This window comes from Chiloscyllium punctatum, chromosome 32 (assembly GCF_047496795.1).
Source record: "Chiloscyllium punctatum isolate Juve2018m chromosome 32, sChiPun1.3, whole genome shotgun sequence".
Taxonomy (NCBI): domain Eukaryota; kingdom Metazoa; phylum Chordata; class Chondrichthyes; order Orectolobiformes; family Hemiscylliidae; genus Chiloscyllium; species Chiloscyllium punctatum.
In genome coordinates, this window is record NC_092770.1 from 24,166,666 (window position 1) to 24,187,279 (window position 20,614).

At 41.1% G+C, this 20,614-nt stretch overlaps 1 protein-coding gene across 5 annotated transcripts in view; it reads left to right on the top strand.

Annotated features, from left to right (window-relative positions):
* The window catches only part of LOC140457995 (chemokine-like protein TAFA-2), a 360,212-nt gene that overhangs the window by 109,280 nt on the left and 230,318 nt on the right, over positions 1-20,614 (top strand). For all 5 annotated transcript variants that reach the window (XR_011953426.1, XR_011953425.1, XR_011953427.1 and 2 more), the window contains one exon: positions 7,798-7,889. The gene's annotated coding sequence lies outside the window, so the exon portion shown is untranslated. The remainder of the gene's footprint in view (positions 1-7,797; positions 7,890-20,614) is intronic.

The window sequence follows — 20,614 nt, forward strand, 5'->3', positions numbered from 1 at the left end:
TTTTTGGTACATATAATATGCACCATGTCTAATGGTTTCTCTTATATTTTGTAGTGTTATCAAGTCATTTCATATCAGGATGTCTAAAACCTGAGTGAGTTTATGAGATTAAAATAAAATCCCAGGCTGGTAATAACTAGCAACAATTTCAAGTAACCATTTTAAGCTTTTTTTTCTTAAGAGTGATTGGAGTCAAGTTGTGAGATTATCTTCAATGCATAGACTGGAGTGTATTAAGACTCACCACTATCTTTGCAAATACAAGAAATGCCAGGCCTGCTGGCAATGAAAATAGATTCTTAGGTCCTGATTGGTGTTCTTGGTTTGGCAGTGCAGAGAAGGGACATTCTCTCTGCCAACTGCACATGCCTGATGCCTCATCCCTAAGTCTGTTCTTCTAAAAATTGGAGATAAAATAGGAGGCAATAGGATTTCTTGGTTTTGGAGATTTGGGCCATTCCTCACCATTCTGGCAAAATTCCAAGCATTGGTGGTCTGTGTCAATAGTTTGATAAGATTGAAGAACAATCTTTTAAGTTATGTAAAACGTACAGAGATATGGAGAAAGAGCTGGGAATGGGGTGAATTGGATCATTTTGCTAAAGAACTGTCATATGTAAATCAGTTAAATGGCTACTTCTTTTCTTTATCAATTTATGTTTGATCAGCAATTGCTGAGTCACAAATGGAGTGTAAATGATACAAAACAGCCCATTTTTCTTTATTCCACCAGTTTTGCCTTGCTACCATTAGATTGGAGAATATAACAGGATTCTGTATTATAAAAAGGATTTTAGTCTCAGACCATTGTCTCTCAACAGATTGGAACAATAATCTCTCTAATTCCAGCTGATAACCCTCAACTAAACATATAAGTTTTTCAAATGTAAAAAAAAGTCACATTTATAGAGGATATTCAAGGAGAGAGTGAATGGAGCAGATGATATTTAAGCATTGCTGAGAGAAACAAAAAGAGATATATCTTGCTGAAACAGTATGCTAGTTGCTGCAATAATTTATTTCCGAACAGGTTAAAACGTCAAGCCTACTAAGTATACAACCTAAAGCTGTTAATTTAAAATGTGTAACACAAGCGACACATTTTTAAGCACTAACTTGCCTCTTTGCTCTGATATTTGCGATGCTTAAGTAAAATGACTAGATGTGGCATTTTTTTCTTCAGATTAGATTATGAGTAGTATATCACTTGAATTAATTCTGTCTACATCAATCTGCATGTTAGGCAGTTAGCTACTCTGCAGTATGACCTGACAATTGTGCTGCAGCAATCTGGTCAGTAATAGTTCCTATGTTGAAGTAATCTAGTCACAGCCAGTTCATGTGTTGCAGTAATCTGACCAGTGACAGTTTGTGTTACAGTAATCGTTTCACTGACAGTTCCAGTGCTGCGGTAATCTGGTGATTAATGGTTCTAGAACTGCAGTGATCTGGTCAGTGACATTTCCTGTGTTGCAGTAATCTAGTCAGTGACAGTCCCAATTCTGCAGTAATCTGGTCAGTTGCAATTCCTATGTTGTAGTAATCTGGTCAGTTGCATTTTCTGTGCTTGAGTAACATGGTCGCTGACAGTTCCTGTAGGTGGCAGGAGTAAACAACAGGTGAAGATGGAGGCCAGAGAGTGAGAAAAACACAGTTGGGCAGACAAAGGGTTGGGTAAAGGTCAGACTGGGAGAATCAATAGCTGCTTATGGGGACATCTAGGGGATTTCCTGTCCACAGATACTGCCAGACCTGCTGCACTTTTGCAGCAATATCTGTTTTTGTTTCTGATTTGCATCATCTGCAGCTTTTTTTTGCTGTAATCTGATTACTTGTAGTCCCTGTGTTGTAGTAATCTGGTCAGTAACAGTTCCTGTGCTGCTGCAGTAATCTACTTGCTGCCAGATCCTGATGTGCTTTACAAAGAACAGTGCAGCACAGGAATAGGTCCTTTGGCCTACCAAGAATACATTGATCCGTGATGCCTAGTCAGTATCTTTCTATTCTGTGCCTATCCACAGATCTGTCCAAATGTCTTTTAAATATTGCTATTCTTCCACCTCCACCATTTCCTCTAGCAGTGTATTCCAGGCACTTACCACCCTCTGGGGTAAATAAAACCCTGCCTCTCACATCTCCTTTACACCTACCCCCTTTTATCTTAAATTTATATCCCCTAGAAATGGACATTTCTACTCTGGGGAAAAGACTCAGACTATCCGTTCTATCCATGCCTCTCATAATTCTCATAAGGTCGTCCCTTATCTTTCGATGTTCAGGTAAAAACAAACTAAGTTTGTCCAATATCTCCTCATAGCTAATACCCTCCAAACCAGGCAACATCTTGGTAAATTGTTTCCGTATCCTCCACATCCTTTGCCAATGTCTATACTCTATGCACTGAACAATGAAGGCAAGCGTGCCATGTGCCTCTTTACAACCTTCTCCACTTGTGTTGCCACTTTCAGGGAATGTTGGGCTGGAATGCCTTGATGGTCTGCATGCTAATGTTACTAAGTGTTCTGTCCTTTACTGTATACTTCCCTCTTGCATTAGATCATCCAAAATGCATCACCTCACATTTGTCTGGTTTAAACTCTATCTGCCATTTCTCTGCTCAAGTCCCCAGCCTATCTGCATCCTGCTGTATCCTCTGGCAATCCTTCTCAGGATCCACAGCTCCCCCAATCTTTGTGTAGCCTGCAAATGTACTAATCAGACATCTACATTCTCCTCCAAATCAACTATATACATTACAAACAATAGGAATCCTAGTACTTATCCCTGCAGGTCACCCTGCAGGTCACAGATCTCCAGTCAGAAAAACATCTTCCCAGCATCTCTTTCTGTCTTCTATGGCTAAGCCAGTTGTGTGTTCATCTTACCAGCTCACCCTGGATCCTATGCAGCGTTACCTTTTGCATTAGCCTGCCATGGCGGACCCTGCCAAAGGCCTTGCTAAAGCCCATATAGACAACATCTACTGCCTTGCCTTCATAAATCATCATTAATCTGTAACCTGATCACTGACAATATTATAATAATGTGACCAGTGACAGTTTCTGTCCTCCAGTAATGTTGTCAGTAGTAAGTACTGAACTGCAGTAATCTGGTGTCTGTTCAGTTCCTGTGTTGCAGTAATCTGGTCACTGATAGTTCATGTATTGGAGTAACCTTGTCATTGACAATTCCCATGTTGCGGTAATCTGGTCAGTAACAGTTCCTGTGTTGCTGTAATCTGGAGGTGACATTTCCTGTATTTGAGTATCTGGCTACTGACAGTTCCTGTGTTGGAATGTTCTGGAAACTGATGGTATTTGTGTTGCAGTAATCTTGTCACTGACATCTTTTGAATTGCAGTAATCTTGTCACTGACAGTTCCCATGTTGTAGTAATCTGGTCACTGACACATCCTGTGCTTCAGCAATCTGGCAGTGACATTTCCTGTATGCTGGGCACTGGCAGTGATGATTCTCATGCTGCAGTAATCTGGTCACAGAGGATTCCTGTTCTGCAGTAATCTAGCCTGCAACAGTTCCCACACATTGATAATCTGGTCTGTAATGGTTCCAGAACTGCAGTGATCTGGTCAGTGGCATTTCCTGTGTTGTTTAAAAATTCAGTCACAGATTGAGGGTATTGCTGGCTAGGCCACCATTCATTGCCCATCCCAAATTGCCAAGAGGGCAGTTTGGAGTCAACCGTATTGTTGTGGATCTGGTGTACTCCAGACCAGGTAAGGATGGCAGATTTCCTTCACTGACAATGCCTGTGCTGCAGTAATCTGCTCAGTAACAATTTCCGTGTTGCAGTGATTTAGTCACTGGCAGATCCTGTGTTGCAATAACCTGGTCACTGACAGTTCCTGTTTTGCAGTAATCTGCTCAGTAACAGTTTCTGTATTGCAGTGATCCAGTCACTGACAGATACTGTGTTTCAGTAATCTAGTTACTGACTGTTCCCATTCTACAGTAAACTGGTCAGTAATTATTCAAGAACTGCAGTGATCTGGTCACTGAAAGTTCCTCTGCTACAATGATTTGGCCACTGACAGATCTTGAACTGCTGTAATCTGATCACTGGAAGTTCCCATGCTGTAGTAACCTGGATACTGACAGTTCCTGTGTCATATTGATCTGGTCAGTAACAGTTTCTGCACTGAAGTAATCTTTCTATGCCATGGTATGGCAACTTAGAAAACTTTTCACTTTTTTTTTGTAAAAATGCACGAGACAATAAGTTAATATTCTATTCCATCCTAATTACTGTAGTTCTTCGTCTGCTCAAATGCAGAAATTGATTAACTTTTAATGTTCCTAATCCATCAAAATCAAAAATTTATAGCAAGATAATGGGAACTAATGTTTTGAAAAAGCTCATTAAATGAGCTGATTAAGCCACCACCTTATATTTCAATGCCTTTTCACCAAAAGGCACATCTCAAAACTGTGATGTGATACCGTCCACTTGTGGTTTGAATACATCTTTGACAACACCTGAGATCACTCAATTCTGGGCAGTTAGTTTGACCAGCCCTCTGTTGATCACTTCAAACATTTACTTCCTCCAGCACTGACATACAGTGGCAGCGGTGTGTCCCATATAAAAAAAATGAGAGCTGGGAAGAGTTCCCACCAAGTACAAAAAACAATGTAATTTCTGGGAAGACTCAGCCATATCCCTGGACACAAGTTCAGTAAAAATAGCCTTTCCCCTATTTCGAGGTCCCTTCTAAAGCATGGGCCCCAAGCAGAACGCGAAGGACCACACTGTGAATTAATTTCAACCTCACTGCTTGTCCCGTCCACAAAAATGCTGCTTGACATTCTTTAATCGACAGATTTCAGTTAGATTTGCAATATTTTTCTCAATCTTGTCACATTAGAAGTGATTTATAATCAAAAGCAGTCAAATATTGTCAGATTTCATAATGACCTGCTTAATATTAATATATCTATTTTCTCTCTTATTTTGCCCAGAATCATTCAACATTTCAATATTTGTACAGAATAGAAAGGAGTTTAGCAGAAAAAAAAATGGCTGAGGAGGAATAAGATAAAAATCACACAACATCAGGTTATAGTCCAACAGGTTTATTTGGAAGCACCAGTTTTTGGAGCGCTGCTTCTTCATTAGGACCCCCATCTGATGAAGGAACAGCACTCTGAAAGCTGGTGCTTCCAAATAAACCTGTTGGACTATAAGCTGGTGTTGTGTGATTTTTAGCTTTGTCCGCCCCAGTCCAACACCAGCTCCTCCACATCGTGAGGAGGAATGGCAGTCCTTTAAGAAAATAGGTCATGACCCACCATGGGAAGACTATAAGAAATAGGAACAGGAGTAGGCCAATAGTCCCCTTGAGTCTAGTCTGCCATTCAGTAGGATCATGGCTGATCTGACATTTCCCATGTTCCTGCGTTTTCCCTGTAACACTTGACTCCCCAACTTATCAAGAGTCTGTTTCAACCTTAAATATATATGAGGACTCCGCTCGCACAGCTCTCTGTGACAAGGAGTTCCAAAGACTCACAATCCTTTGAGAGAAGAAATTCCTCCTGATCTCAGTCTTAAAATGGCCACCCCTCTTGTCCTAGGCAGCAGTCTGTACCATATATAAAATGAGAGCTGAGAGCTTGCAGAAGTTTCCACCAAGGGTTACCAAAGACAGAAAACAATGACATTCTTGGGAAGGCTCAGAGATATCTCTAGACACACATCCTAGAGAAGCATCCTCTCAACAATTACCTTGTTAAACCTTTTAAGGATCTAATATGTTTCAAAGAGATGTGTTCACATTCTTTTAAACTGTAGTGAGTAGAATCCCAACCTGTTTAGCCTTTTCTCTTAAGACAATCCCTCCATACACAGCAAAGAAACATCTGAGTGAGGAAGAATGACTCTAGGAAGGTGATAAACCAAGCATGGGTATTAACCAAGCATATTAAGGATCAAATTGAAACAAAAACAATTCAATGTGGCAAAGGTTAGTGGTAAACCAGATGACTGGGAAAGCTTTAAAAGCCAACAAAGTATAACTGAAACAATATGAAAAGGCAGAAAATAAAGCATGATGGCAAACTAGCAAAAAATATAAAAGTGAGCAGTAAGTGCTTCTTTAAATATATGAAAAGGAAGTGAGAGGTCAAAATGAACATATGCTATTGAGAGAACAAGGCTGGGGAAATAATAATGGGGAACTAGGAAATGGCAAATGACTACAGTAATAAATATGTGGCATTGATTTGCAAGGAGAGGTCATTTGTAGCATTGTAAAACATTAAATAATCAAGGGGCTAAGGTCTGATGATCGGTTTGGAAATCAACACAACAGCTATCACTAAAATAAGATTAGTAGGGAAACTGGTAGAGCTAAAGGCAAGTAAGTCCCTGATAGGTCTCATGATAAAATTTTTAAGGAAATAACTGCAGAGATAATGGATTTACTGGTTTCAGATGTGTCTCAGAGGATTGGAAAACTGCCAATGTATTACCCTTGTTCAAAAAAAAGAAGGGAGCCAAATAAAATAGGGAATTATATGCCAGTTATCTTAACATCTGTCATTGGGCTGATTATAATCAATTGCAAAAGGTGTAATAACAGAGCATTTAGAAACATATGTCATAATGAAGCAGAGTCAACAGAGCTTCATGAATGCAAAATAATACCTGTCAGATTTATTGCAGTTTTTTTGAGGAACCAGCAAGCAGGATAGATAAAGAGGCACCAGGAGATGCAGCATATTTGGATTTCTAAACATTGCTTGATAAGCTACCACACAAAAGGCAACAAAAGAAGTAATAGCCCATGGTATTAGGGTAATATATTAAAATGGATAAAGGACTAGCTAACTAATGGATGACAGAGGGTTGGGTAAAAGGGGCATTTTCAGAACGACAGCCTGTAACTAGTAGAGTGCCAGAAGGACCAGAGCTAGGGCATCAGTTATTAACAAGATATATTGAAAGTGTCCATAATCCTACCAGACCATAGGGCTGCTCTCAGAGAGAGAGAGACTACTGAATGTCATCACACCTCAAGCAAGGGAAGAGCTTGAGAAGGAGAGTCCTTCAAGGTAACCTCAGCCGGTGTAGGAATTGAACCCATCCTTGCAGCCGAGCTGATGCATATGAGTGAATGACTGAAGTGAATGTACTATAATCAGGTTTGTTGATGACACAAGAATAGTTGAGTCAAAGATGATCAGATCTGCCATGATTTCATTGAATTGTGGGACAGTCTGGATGGACTGAATGGCTTACTTCTGCTGCTACCTCTTGAAGTCTTATGGACTGAAACTGTTCAAGACAACAGTTCACCAGCACCTTTGCAAGGGCCAGCTAGGGATGGTCAATAAATGCTGACCTAGCCAATAGTACCTACATTGCAGGAAAGAGTAAAATGAATTGCCAATATAAAAATGCAAAATGGTTTAATTGCAATAAATAAACTTTTATCAAGTAGTATAAATGTCTTCACATAATTTTTATAGTTTGGGATTATATTGAATTACAAAGTCATAACAGCACAGAAAGAGCCCAGCTAATCTGTGCTCTTGTCTCTGTTCGAAATGAGTCTTGTGTCATCCTACTTTGTCTTTTGTTTGATTCATTCATCAACATAAACCTGCATTTCCTTCTCCCTCATTGCATACATCAAGATCCTCCTTAAATACATGGAGCTATTTAATCTGAAAGTCTCAAATCCCTTGTAGTTTCCACATTCTCTGTGTTAACTGGGCAACGTGACATGTTCCGAAATTGCACATGCAGTAAATTTAATTTTTTCTTTCCTCACAGATGCACCACAGTGCTTCTTTCTTCTGCCTGGGAGAAAATTCTATGGAGAGCGGCGAATGAACGTACAAATCATACAGAAACCTGAAGAAGAGGTATCGTAAATTTTCTTGTATTTTACAGCAGTCAACTACATGTAATGGAGTTATACAGGACTGGCCTTGGCACAGGATGCTAGGGATTCACTCAGTGTAGTGGATTGTTACGAATGCTGCCCCATAAAGTACTGGTATTGGATAATTACTATTTATTCAAGGAGAAGAATTGATTTACTCCACAGGAAAAAATAATACAGTATCAAGTGTGGAGGATAAAATGGTTGGTGGATTTTTGTAGTGTCTGTTTTCTAAATAAACTCCGACAGGCTCGATCAACACTCCAGTGCGTGTTGAGATAATCTTACGGCTGAGGAAACGCCAATGTTGTATGTTTATCTGAGGGAGAATCATAATGATTTGCATGTATACTGTGCAAGTATTGAACTATTGAATGATTCTGGAAATGGTAAGAAAATTGGGGAAATGTAAATAGGATTTTTTTTGTATTGAGTAACTCTTTATGAAATGCAACAAAGTATTAAATACCTGTTTTTGACTGTCCACATCAAGGGGAGGAAATGCCTTATTGGTATTATTGCTAGACTATTAATCCAGAGACCCAGATGATGGTCTGGGAACCTGTGTTCGTAATCCAAACATGGTAGATGGTGAAATTTGAATTCAATGAAAAACAAGAACTGAGAATGTAACTGTGGAATTGTTGATTGCTGGGGATAAACCTACATGGTTCACTAATGTCCTTTAGGGAAGGAAATTGCCGTCCTTACCTGGTCTGGCCTAAATGTGATTCCAAATCTGCAGCAAATGTGTTTGACTCTCAGCTTGCCTCTGGGCAAATAAGGATGGGCAATGAATACTAGCCAAGCTAGCAATACCCACAACTTGTGAATGAATTAAAAACAAAATACACTTTTAATGTGACAAGATTGAGAAAAATCTTTAAAACCAAATTGCAATCTGTCCAGCTAAGAATTTTAAACAAAGAATTTAAGCAAGTAAAAGGGTAGGACAGTGGCTCAGTGGTTAGCACTGCTGCCTCACAGCGCCAGGGACCTGGGTTCGATTTCTGCCTTGGGCGACTGTCTGTGTGGAGTTTGCACATTCTCCCTGTGCCTGTGTGGGTTTGCTCTGGGTACTCTGGTTTCCTCCCACAATCCAAATGATGTGCAGATTAGATGAATTGCCCATGTTAAATTGCCCATTGTGTTAGGTACATTAGTCAGGGGTAACTATAGGGTAGGGGAATGGGTCTGGGTGGGTTACTCTTTGGAGGGTTGGTGTGGACTTGTTGGGCCAAAGGCCCTGTTTCCAAAGTGTAGGGAGTCTAATTGAGCAAGGAGCAGTACAGTACAGGAACAGGCCCTTTGGTCCACCAAGACTGATACATGATGCCTTTCTGAACTAAAAATCTTTTGACCCTATGCAGTCCATATCCCTCCATTCTCTGCCTATTCATGTATCTGCAAAGATGCTTCTTAAATGTTCCTGTTGTATCTGCCTCCATTACCTCCTTTAGCAGCACATTCCAGACACTTACTACCCTCTCTGTAAAAAAATTGCTTCTCAAATGTCCTGTAAACCAACCCCCTTTTACATCAAACCTATGCTTCCTTGTAATTGACGTTTCTACCCCGGGTAAAAGACTCCAACTATCCATTCTATCCAAGCCTCTCATAATTTTGTAAACGTCCATCAGGTCACCCCTCATCCTTCTATGTTCAAGTGAAAATAAACCAAGTTTGTCCAATCTCTCTTCATAGCCAATACCCTTTAATTTAGGCAATATGCTGGTAAACCTTTCTGTACCCTTTCCAAAGCCTCCACATCCTTCTGGTAATGTGGTGGCTAGGACATTGCACGATATTCCAAATGTGGCCTAACTAAAGTTCTATACAGCTGCAACTTTACTTGCCATTACTTGTTATGGTCGATGCCCTTACTGATGAAGGCAATTGTGCCATACACCTTCTTGACCACCTTATCCATTTGTGTTATCACTTTCAGGGAACTGTGGACTTGTATGCCTACATTTATCTGTATGTTGATGCTACTAAGTGTTCTGCCATTTACCGTATACGTAATTCCAGCATTAGATCACTCAAACTGCATCAAAATGCTATTCCAAAGTGCAGTGGATGATGGGACAGTGAGTAAGTTTAAGGAGGAGTTAGATAGATTTTTAATTAGTAATGGGTTGAAGGGTTAAGAGGATGAAGGCAGGAAAATGGGGTTGAGGAGCAAATCAGCCGTGATTGAGTGGCAGAGCAGACTTGATGGGCTGAATGGCTTAACTCTGCTCCGATATCTTATGAACTTATGAACTATTTTGCATTTGTCTGGATTAGACCCTGTCCAAATAGAGTTGTTGTGAACAGGAGACTTATTGAATATGTAATTAATTCAGAGTGTAGACCTGTGTTATTCTGCTTGGGGTCAATGTTTTAGATGGGGCCTGGAACATAGTTTGAAGCTCAGGTCTGCTGGGAATGTTTTGGGCCCCAGTGGGAATTTTCTGGTCAGGGAGTGTGCATTCATGATTCTCCGACCTATCCTTCATTAACACAATAGTGTTGTGTCTAGAGAAATTTCTGAGCCCTACATTCATCTTTGTCCTTGGTAAGCCATGCCATTCTTAACTCTTATCTAGCAAGAGTGTTTCAGAAGAACTGAAATTCTCCCCGTCAAACAAGATGACCTGGTAATCTTTCCTCGCAATTAATTGGGAATGCTGTATTATGATGACAATAATGGACAAAGTCAAATCCCAAAGTGAAACCTGACTTGCTCGACCATAACTTATATTTTTCCTTTTGGTTACCATGGGGAACTGAAATTCTCGTCGAACAAGATGACCAGGTGATCTTTCCTTGCATTTAATTGGGAATGGTGTATTATGATGACGATACTGGATAAGGTCAAATCCCAAAGTGAAAGCTGACTTGATAGACCATAACTTGTATTTTTCCTTTTGGTTTCCATGGGGATCAGTTACTAAACATGTTCACAAAATGATGCCAATCAATGCTCTTTTAACTAAAGAACATAGAAGCTTATTACACAAATAAATTAACAAAAACACAAACTGCATTGCTTAAGACAAGACCTGTTCAAGCAATATCATTACAAACATCAGAAAGAAAGATTCAACTATTTTAACAAATAATTCATTCATATGCACTCAAACCTCAGTGAAAAATCACCACTCTTACCAAACTAAAACTTCTTGCTCCGCTGTAATCAGTTTCCAATTTACACATCTCTGTACATTCTCTCAGTGCCATTTTGTTCAGTTAGTGTCTATTCCCAAGACCTTGAAAATAAACTGCTAACTCAGCTCACTTATTGCTTAACATGGGCTACCTAAACTCATGTCTTCAATAGCATTGTCAGATGTCTTCCTCTCTGAATCCTTCATAGCCTTCTGCTTCTGGAGTTTTCTTTTTTCTAACTTCTAAGTAACCTAGGACTTTTCCCCAAACCTTACAGCTTGGAAACTGCTAATGTGGTACAGACTTAATAGACCAAAGGACCTCTTTTGTGCTGTATGATCTTACAATTCTATGAATAATAGTGCCTCTGCTGCATTGGGGCCCTTACCTCTACATAACCTGCTTCTGCCCCTTTTTGTTCTCTCTGATTATATTACTCAAGTTAGCAAATGCCTTAACAATTATCTCTCCAGTTGACCTGCTGGACTTTTACCTGAATTCTGGTAAATATTGTTCCGGATTCAGTTTTCAAAACTGCTTTCTGACCTGCTTAAAAGAAATGTCAGATCTTTACAGAACCGAACACTAAAATTGACTTTCAAATAATACTAACTTTTCTGAGTCTTCTTAAAACTTGGTAATTTGTTAGCAGAATGCACATGCGTTGTTCTGCCTTATGGGCTACACATCAACAGAATGTATTTAAAGATATTCCAGTCCAGGTTCTTCTTACAATTTCAGACCAGATTTCTCAGTAGTTGTCATGGGGTAGCACAGTGGCTAAGTGGTTAGCACTGCTGCCTTATAGCACCAGGGACCCAGGTTCAATTCCAGCCTTGGGTGACTGACTGTGTAGAGTTTGCACATCCACCCCGTGTCTGTGTGGGTTTCCTCCCACTGTCCAAAGATGTGCAGGCCAGGTGAATTCGCCATTCTAAATTGCCCATAGTGTTAGGTGCTTTAGTCAGAGGGAAATGGGTCTGGGTGGGATACTCTTCAGAGGGTTGGTGTGGACTTGTTGGGCTGAAGTGTCTGTTTCCACACAATAGGGGATCTAATCTAATCAAACTCTATTTTTCATTGGACTGTACCTGATAGTAAGGTAATACAGTAACATTCTCTGACCTGTACAGAGACCAACTTTGTAGCAAAACACTAACATATGATAACATGGAGGAAGTGGTGGAGGCTGGTACAATTGCAACATTTAAAAGGCATTTGGATGGGTAGATGAATAGGAAGGGTTTGGAGGGATATGGGCCAGGTGCTGGCAGGTGGGACTAAATTGGTTTGGGATATCTGGTTGGCATGGACGGGTTGGACCGAAGGGTCTGTTTCCATGCTGTACATCTCTATGACTCGATGGTATCATAGCATACCTCAAAGGCTCATCTACAAATGCATTAAGTCCTTTCTTCAGGATAGACTCTGGTTGCCCATTCTGACAATAATAGTAACTGTATTCTTCAAAGTATTGTCTTTCAGATGATGCATTAAACCAATGTCATATCTATCTCTCAGGTGGATGTTAAAGTTCCCAGAGTGCTATTTCGAACAAGAGTAGGATGGTTTTCCCTGGAGTGCTGCCCAATATTTATTCCTCAAGTAACATAGTCAAAAACAGATTACCTGATCATTATCTCATCATTGTCATCTTGTTATTCAAAGCAACTTCCTGAGTGCAGATTTGCTGCCATATTTGTGACTTTGCAACAACTACTTCCTTTCAGAATCAATTTGGGGAAGGAAATTGCTGTCCTTACCCGGTCTGGCCTACAAGTGACTCCAGGCCTGTAGCAATGTGGTTAACTCTTAACTGCTATTAGCTATAGGCAATGAATGGCCTAGATAGCAATGACCATATCTCACATATGAATCAAAAAAACATCCTGAAGTTATGAAAGACTACACAAAAGCAAAACTTTTCTCTTTCCACATCTCTATAATCTGTGACAAAGTTTACAGGTCGTTCTGCAATAATGAATTCGCTGTAACGCAATTGATGAACTGGGGACACCGTTTCTAAAGTGTGAACTTTTAAAATGTGTGTCGGCTGAAACACGATTACATCGCCAACATTTTAAGCGCTGTTTCTAAATTGCAATTTTTCTATAAGGCGGGGTCGCACAAGAACGCAACCATCACGTTATCGAAGAACTACCCATACCTCTTTCCTCATTGTTGGATTGTGGTCTAAGCTGCTGCCATAAATTCAGCCAATTGTCTCTCTGTCCCTGTGTTCCTTTCTTGGTGATAACATTGTTATTGAATATTGGAGGTAGCTCTCACCATCAACAAGGGCCATCCATTTAAAAGCACTTTCTGAACTTACAGAGACAGGATAAAGCTCAGAAATTGTCAAAAGAGTTTCTACAAATATTTCTATTGACAAGTAGGATAATGTCCAATGATGGCATACAACCTAAAGGAAGATGAGACCCATCCAACATGAAAGTACTGGCCCCATCTCTAGATTAGATTAGATTCCCTACAGTGTGGAAACAGGCCTTTCAGCCCAACCAGTCCACACTGACCCTCCGAAGAGTAACCCACCCAGACCCATTTCCCTGTGACTAATGCACCTAACACTATGGGCAATTTAGCATGGCCAATTCACCTAACCTGTACATCTTTGGATTGTGGGAGGAAACCGGAGCACCTGGAGGAAACCCATGCAGACATGGGGAGAATGTGCAAACTCCACACAGAGAGTCACCGAAAGGCTGCAATCGAACCTGGGACCCTGGTGCTGTGAGGCAACAGTGCTAACCACTGAGCCACCGTGCTGCCCAAATACAGTTCTTCCAGCACTTCGTCCAGTCTCAACAGTAGATTGTGCCATTTTGTGATAATGTAAAATTAATGATGGTGAATCTACAGCATATTTGTTTCCTTTATTGCTAATGTTACCAATGGGAAAATTGGATACTGACTTGGGTTGCTTTGCATTGGTGCACAAAAGTGACCTCTTGGAGAGGAGGCTGCACTTATTCCAATTGATAATCCATCTGCCAACCTTCTCCAATAGACCACTTCCTATCATCCCCTATTATCAAGACTGTTGTGGCAATTGTGTCTGTGAGATTTCCTTCCTCATTCCTTCTTAGCTCCATTATATCTTTATTCATTCATGGGATATGGGTGGACCATTGGCTCATTCCATGAACTGAAAGTCTTGCTTGTCCATTTCAGACAGCAGATAAAAGTCAAACACTTTGCTGTGTGTCTGAAATCACATATAGGCCAGGCCAGGTAAAGACACAGATTTCCTTCCATGAGGATACTGGTGATCTAAATGGGTATACCCGACTATCAACGATAAATTCTCAATATTCTCTGTCTCCACATCCTGAAATTAAGTATCCACTGTGCAATCTCGTGATCCTATCCGTCCATGGCACTCAGAAATCCTCAATACCCTGATCTCCCTCAGTGTCCCCTTCTAACAAATGTTCTAGCTTTTAAAACCCCAAGCCGACATCACTTAACGTACTCCTTCCAGGGCGATCACATCTTTGCTCCTAATCTTCTCAGCCTCAACGATGTCCTGTACTGTGGCCTTAGCTGGAGAATATTTGATTTTTTTTAACAATAGGACAAGATTCCTTTTAATATTCTGAATTAGCAATCTTTTTTTTGTTGCTTCTGTGCACTGAGCAATTTGGCTGCAAAAAGGAATTAGAGTTTATGAATAATTTAAATCCCAGTCACCAAACAGGCCTAATAATCATGTGTCCCACTGTGGTTTAAATGCATTCTGCTACATGCATTGTTGGAGAGAATGCTTGTTCCTCAGTGGCAATTCCAATATTACAGTGTGAATTGTGCTTTTAATTTGCCATCATATTTGAAAGAACATCCAATTACACTTAACAAAATGCTTTTTAAATTATGCTTTTTAAACCCTTATTTGAAGAACATTTCAGTGTTACTGCTGCTGATTAAATATATTGTTATTCACCACAGTGGATCTTTTATTGTTTCCAAACGCAGCTCCAAGTTTTCCCATTCCTGAAAGAGCTGACCTCTTGTCTGTATCACTTAAAAGTAGGTTAGGATAACAAACATTTGAAGCTGAGCAGCTTACAATTTTTGCATTAAGTCAGACAACTGGGATGTGACCTTCATCAATCCATTTGCACAAACAATTCACCCAAATCTATCAGGGTCTGTTATTCATATTTGCAATTGTATCTGGCTCCATGTTTTGCAGCGCTAACATTGGAGAGTTGTATTAGCTTCAGCTGCTGGAGTAAATGTATAAATGTATTACTGGGGATAACACCTTCTGGGATAACAATATTCAGTGGTGGCATATTTTAATGATTTGGACAAAAACTATTGCTAACCCTGTTTCCATCATTGACTTCATTTTGATTGATGTGGAGGTGCCGGAGTTGGACTGAGGTGGACAAGGTCAGAAGTCAGACAACACCAGGTTATAGTCCAACAGGTTTATTTGAAATCACAAGCTTTTGGAGTGTTGCCCCTTTGTCAGGTGGCGAGAGAGAAGGACACAAGCACAGAATTCACGTGCAGAGAGAACAATGGGCAGAGTGATCAAACGATCTTAGAAATGGTGTGAGTGGGAGTGTTGACAGGCTGAATAATAAGTCTTTGCAGGTGGTCAATCGTGTCAGATGGTGTGAGTAAAGTATAAACAGTTGAATAACAAGCAAAAGGAATGAACTATAATCCAATTAAATGAGGCAGAGAGATAATTACAAACACAAATAAGGTGGTGCTGGAGACAAACCAATGGCTGGAATAACATGATAGCTATAAGAGTCACATGCTGAGGGTCTAACCAAAGTAACAAGTACCCCAAAACATTACCAACTAATTAAGGTAGAGAGATCATAACAATTCTGTGCCTACATGCTTCTCTCTTACCAATGAAGGGGCAACGCTCCAAAAGCTCGTGATCTCAAATAAACCTGTTCGACTATAACCTGATGTCATTTGACTTCTGATCTCATTTTTATTGATCTTTGTGCGTCCCTCTATGGTTATCTTTGTTGATATATCTTTAATACGAGCATAATATACTAAGCAACACTCCAAGCCCCTGGCAACTGGAATGGGGAAGCAGATTAAAATTTCTGGTTGAGATCCCTGGATCAAAAAAAACCCAATGATTGTTGCATTTTTTTGGCCACAGTACTAATGCTAAAGCTTTCATTTTGTGAAGGCCTGCGTGCAATTTTCCCTGAAAAGGAACCGAGTTAGAACCCGCTATGAATGCTGGGAAATCAGGGTCCAAATGGCATTTGTCAGTTGCAGTTGCAGTGTATCCTCAATTTTTGCAGTAAGCTCTTCAGGAAAATCCCAGGGTTATCATAGGAATCAGATATGGTTCAGTGCTGCACTGGGAGGGGACTGAAGCTGTTTTTTTTTAACCAAACAATCACTACCTTGGCAGTGATCAGCAACAGCAGTGACAATAGTGGTTTCACAGTTCATTATTTGAATTAGCTCTCTGCATACCCATCATCAATTTTCAGCACACTTTCTCAGGGAGAGCAATGAATGTGCAAAATGACATGCACCTTTTCCAGGAGATAATGCAAGCTTTCACAGTTGGGAGTGGGAAGAGGGCATGTATAGTCATGTTAAGGGAATCAAACGTAACGCAGATTTTGAAGTTGAATAAAAGCAGGTCACAGAAGAGAACAGACTAGAAGGAGCCCATTCAGCTCATCTAAATGTGTTACTCTTTCATGGAATAACCCAATCAGTCCTTCGCATAATAGCTCTATCTACACAATTCTGCAATTGTTTCTTCTCTAAATGGTTATAAAATTCCGTTCTCAAGGCAACTATTGAATTTCTGTTTATCATTCCATCAGGCAGTGTATTTTAAGCACTTGTTTGTGGTGAAAAAGGTTTTTCCTCACGATGCCTCTGGTTGTTTTGTCAATCACCTTAAGTCTGTGATCTCTGGTTGTCAAGTTTTCTCTTTATTTACCATAAGTACTTGGAGCAGAAGTAAGATGCTCACCCATTGAGGCTGCTCCGCCATTCAAATTTACTCTGTTAAAGTCCTTCATGATTTTAAACATCCCCTTACCTTTCCCCATCCTGTGGAGAACAGTATTGGTCTATTCTCCTAACTGTAATTCTTCATGTCTGGAACCATTTCAGTGAACCTTATTACCATAAGACCATAAGACCATAAGACATAGGAGTGGAAGTAAGGCCATTTGGCCCATCGAGTCCACTCCGCCATTCAATCATGGCTGATGCGCATTTCAGCTCCACTTACCAGCGTTCTCCCCGTAGCCCTTAATTCCTCTAGACAACAAGAACCTATCAATCTCGGCCTTGAAGACATTTAGCGTCCCGGCTTCCACTGCACTCCGTGGCAATGAATTCCACAGGCCCACCACTCTCTGGCTGAAGAAATGTCTCCGCATTTCTGTTCTGAAATGACCCCCTCTAATTCTAAGGCTGTGTCCACGGGTCCTAGTCTCCTCGCCTAACAGAAACAATTTCCTAGCATCCACCTTTTCCAAGCCATGTATTATTTTGTACGTCTCTATTAGATCTCCCCTTAATCTTCTAAACTCCAACGAATACAATCCCAGTATCCTCAGCCGTTCCTCATATGCTAGACCTGTCATTCCAGGGATCATCCGTGTGAATCTCCGCTGGACACGTTCCAGTGCCAGTATGTCCTTCCTGAGGTGTGGGGACCACAACTGGACACAGTACTCCAAATGGGGCCTAACCAGAGCTTTATAAAGTTTTAGTAGTACATCTCTGCTTTTATATTCCAACCCTCTTGAGATAAGAGACAACATTGCATTCGCTTTCTTAATCACAGACTCAACCTGCATGTTTACCTTGAGAGAATCCTCGACTAGCACTCCCAGATCCCTTTGTGCTTTGGCTTTATTAATTTTCTCACCATTTAGAAAGTAGTCCATGCTTTTATTCTTTTTGCCAAAGTGCAAGACCTCGCACTTGCACACGTTAAATTCCATCAGCCGTTTCCTGGACCACTCTCCCAACCTGTCTAGATCCTTCTGTAGCCTCCCCACTTCCTCAGTACTACCTGCCTGTCCACCTAACTTCGTATCATCATCTAAATCATCTCTTCTTACCTTAGCACAGTGACCAGAATGGTTTAATCGTGGGGGATGGGTCATTGAATCATAGAATCAGGGAGATGTACAGCACAGAAACAAACCCTTCGGTCTAACTTGTCGATGCTATCCAGATATCCTAAATTAATATAGTCCTATTTTCCAGCATTTAGTCCATATCCCTGTAAACCCTTCCTATTCATATACCCATTCAGATGCCCTTTAAATGTTGTTATTATACCAGCCTCTACCACTTCCTCTGGCAGCTCATTTCCATACACTGACCACCCTCTGTGTGAAAAAGTTGCCTCTTAGGTCCCTTTCCCCTCTCACCTTAAACCAAGGCCCTTTAGTTTTGGACTCCCCCCTCCTGAGAAAAAGACCATGTTTATTCACCCTATCCATGCCCCGCATGATTTTATAAATCTCTATAAGGTCACCCCACAACCTCTGATGCTCCAGACAAAACAGCCTCAGTCTATTCAGTCTCTCCTTATAACTCAAACTCCCTCCAACCCTCGCGACGTCCTTGTAAATCCTTTCTATTATAAGTAGGAGCAGGAATAGACAATTCAGGCCTGAGCCTGCTCCGCCAATTAATCCGACCATGGCTGCAATCATCTTGCTCTCAACTCCACTTTCCTGCCCGCTCTCCATAACCTTCCAGCCTGTTATTAATTAAAAATCTGTTTATCTCCTCTTTAAATTTATTCGCTATCCCAGCATCCTTCATAATGTGGAGTAGTTAATTCCACAGATTCATGACTCTTTGGGAGAAGTAATTCCTTCTCATCTCAGTTTTAAATCTGCCACCACTTAGCCTGAATCGATGTTCTAGATTGTCATATAAGGGGAAACGTGTCTACCTCTACTTTGCCAATCCCCTTTGGCATCTTATATATCTCAATCAAGTCTCTCATCTTTTCAAACTCCAGTGAGTAGAGGCATAAACTGGTCAATCCCCCCTCACAAAATAAGCCTCTTATCTGTGGATTTAATTCAGTGGATCTTTTCGGAACTTCCTGAAGTAAGGAGATCACCTTAAGAGTGAGAGACAAAGCCTGTTCCATCAGGTGACCCAATGGAGATCTCGGTCAGATCAAGCCCTGGGACTGAGATGTCCTTCCTCTCCTGGGGTGCTGCTCTGTGCCACTTGGAGAATGGCAGCTGCAGTGTCCTGGGGGTGGGACAGCAGTTCTGCAGACCAGGAACAACAACTAGATGTGGACGCTGCAGAATTACAGGCCGCGGCTTTGTAGACAGGGGATTTGAGAGACGGTCAGCGGCAAGGGCAGGAGGGGGTTTTCAGCAACCCCCCCACCCACTCTTATCCATGACCCCACCAAGACAGGGGCAAAAGACAAGGCCCCAAACTCCATGCTGTCAGGCAGGTCACCCCCACTTTCCCAGTCATGAAGGCTCTTACTTCCTTGCCTACAGGGATCAAAGTTAATTGGGCTAATAGCTGGTTAAGGATCTTAAGTGTTCATTCATTGGCCACTGGTCAGGAAAGTGGACCATGGACAATCCCAACCAGTGCCGCTGACATGGCAGTAAAGGGGTGGGACTAAACCTTCTGATGATCTACCCTATCCATCACCTTCCTTGCCAATCCTCAGGAAGGGGAATCTCATCCAAAATTCCAGAAACCAACAACTTCTGAGAAATTGATGATTTTTTTGGAGCACTGCAACTGAAGCCACAAGATGCCTGGAATGCTTCACCTTCATTGAAGAGACAAAAGGATGGAAGAGGCAACACCTGGTTTAAAAAAGGCATGAGGAGCAAATTCTTTACCCAGAGGGTGGTTTGTGTGTGGTATGAACTTTTTGAGGAAATGGTGGATGCAGGTACAGTTACAATGTTTAAATGTCATTTGGATGGATACACGAATAGGAAGGGTTCGGAGGGATGTGGGTCAGAAGCAGGCATGTGGACGTAGTTTGGTTTGGGATTATGTTCGGCATGGACTGGTTGGACCGTAGGGTCTGTTTCCTTGCTGTCTGACTCTGTGACCTGCTGTTGGGGCAGTGTTTAACGGATGGAACGGCAGTCTTGCCCACTGGATGGAGAGCTGTGCAATGCCTTTGAGTCATGGCCTTGTGGTACTATTGCTAGACGATTAATCCAGAGAGCCAGGCTCTGGGGACCCGGGTTTAAATCCCACCATGGCGAACGGTGGAATTTGAATCCAATGAAAATGGAATTGAGAGTTTAATGATGACCGATATTGGACAAAATCCATCTGTTTCACTAATGAAGGAAAGTGACGTTGTTACTTTGTCTGGGATCTGTGACATGCAGATCCACAGGAAAGTGGTTGACTCTTAAGTGTACCCTGAGCAATTAGGGCTGGGCAATAAATGCTGGCTGAGAGAGTGATGCCTATATTCCATAAATTAATTTTTACAAATCTACTTGCCTGTAGGACACTTAAAACACCTGGGTTCAAGGCCCACCTGTT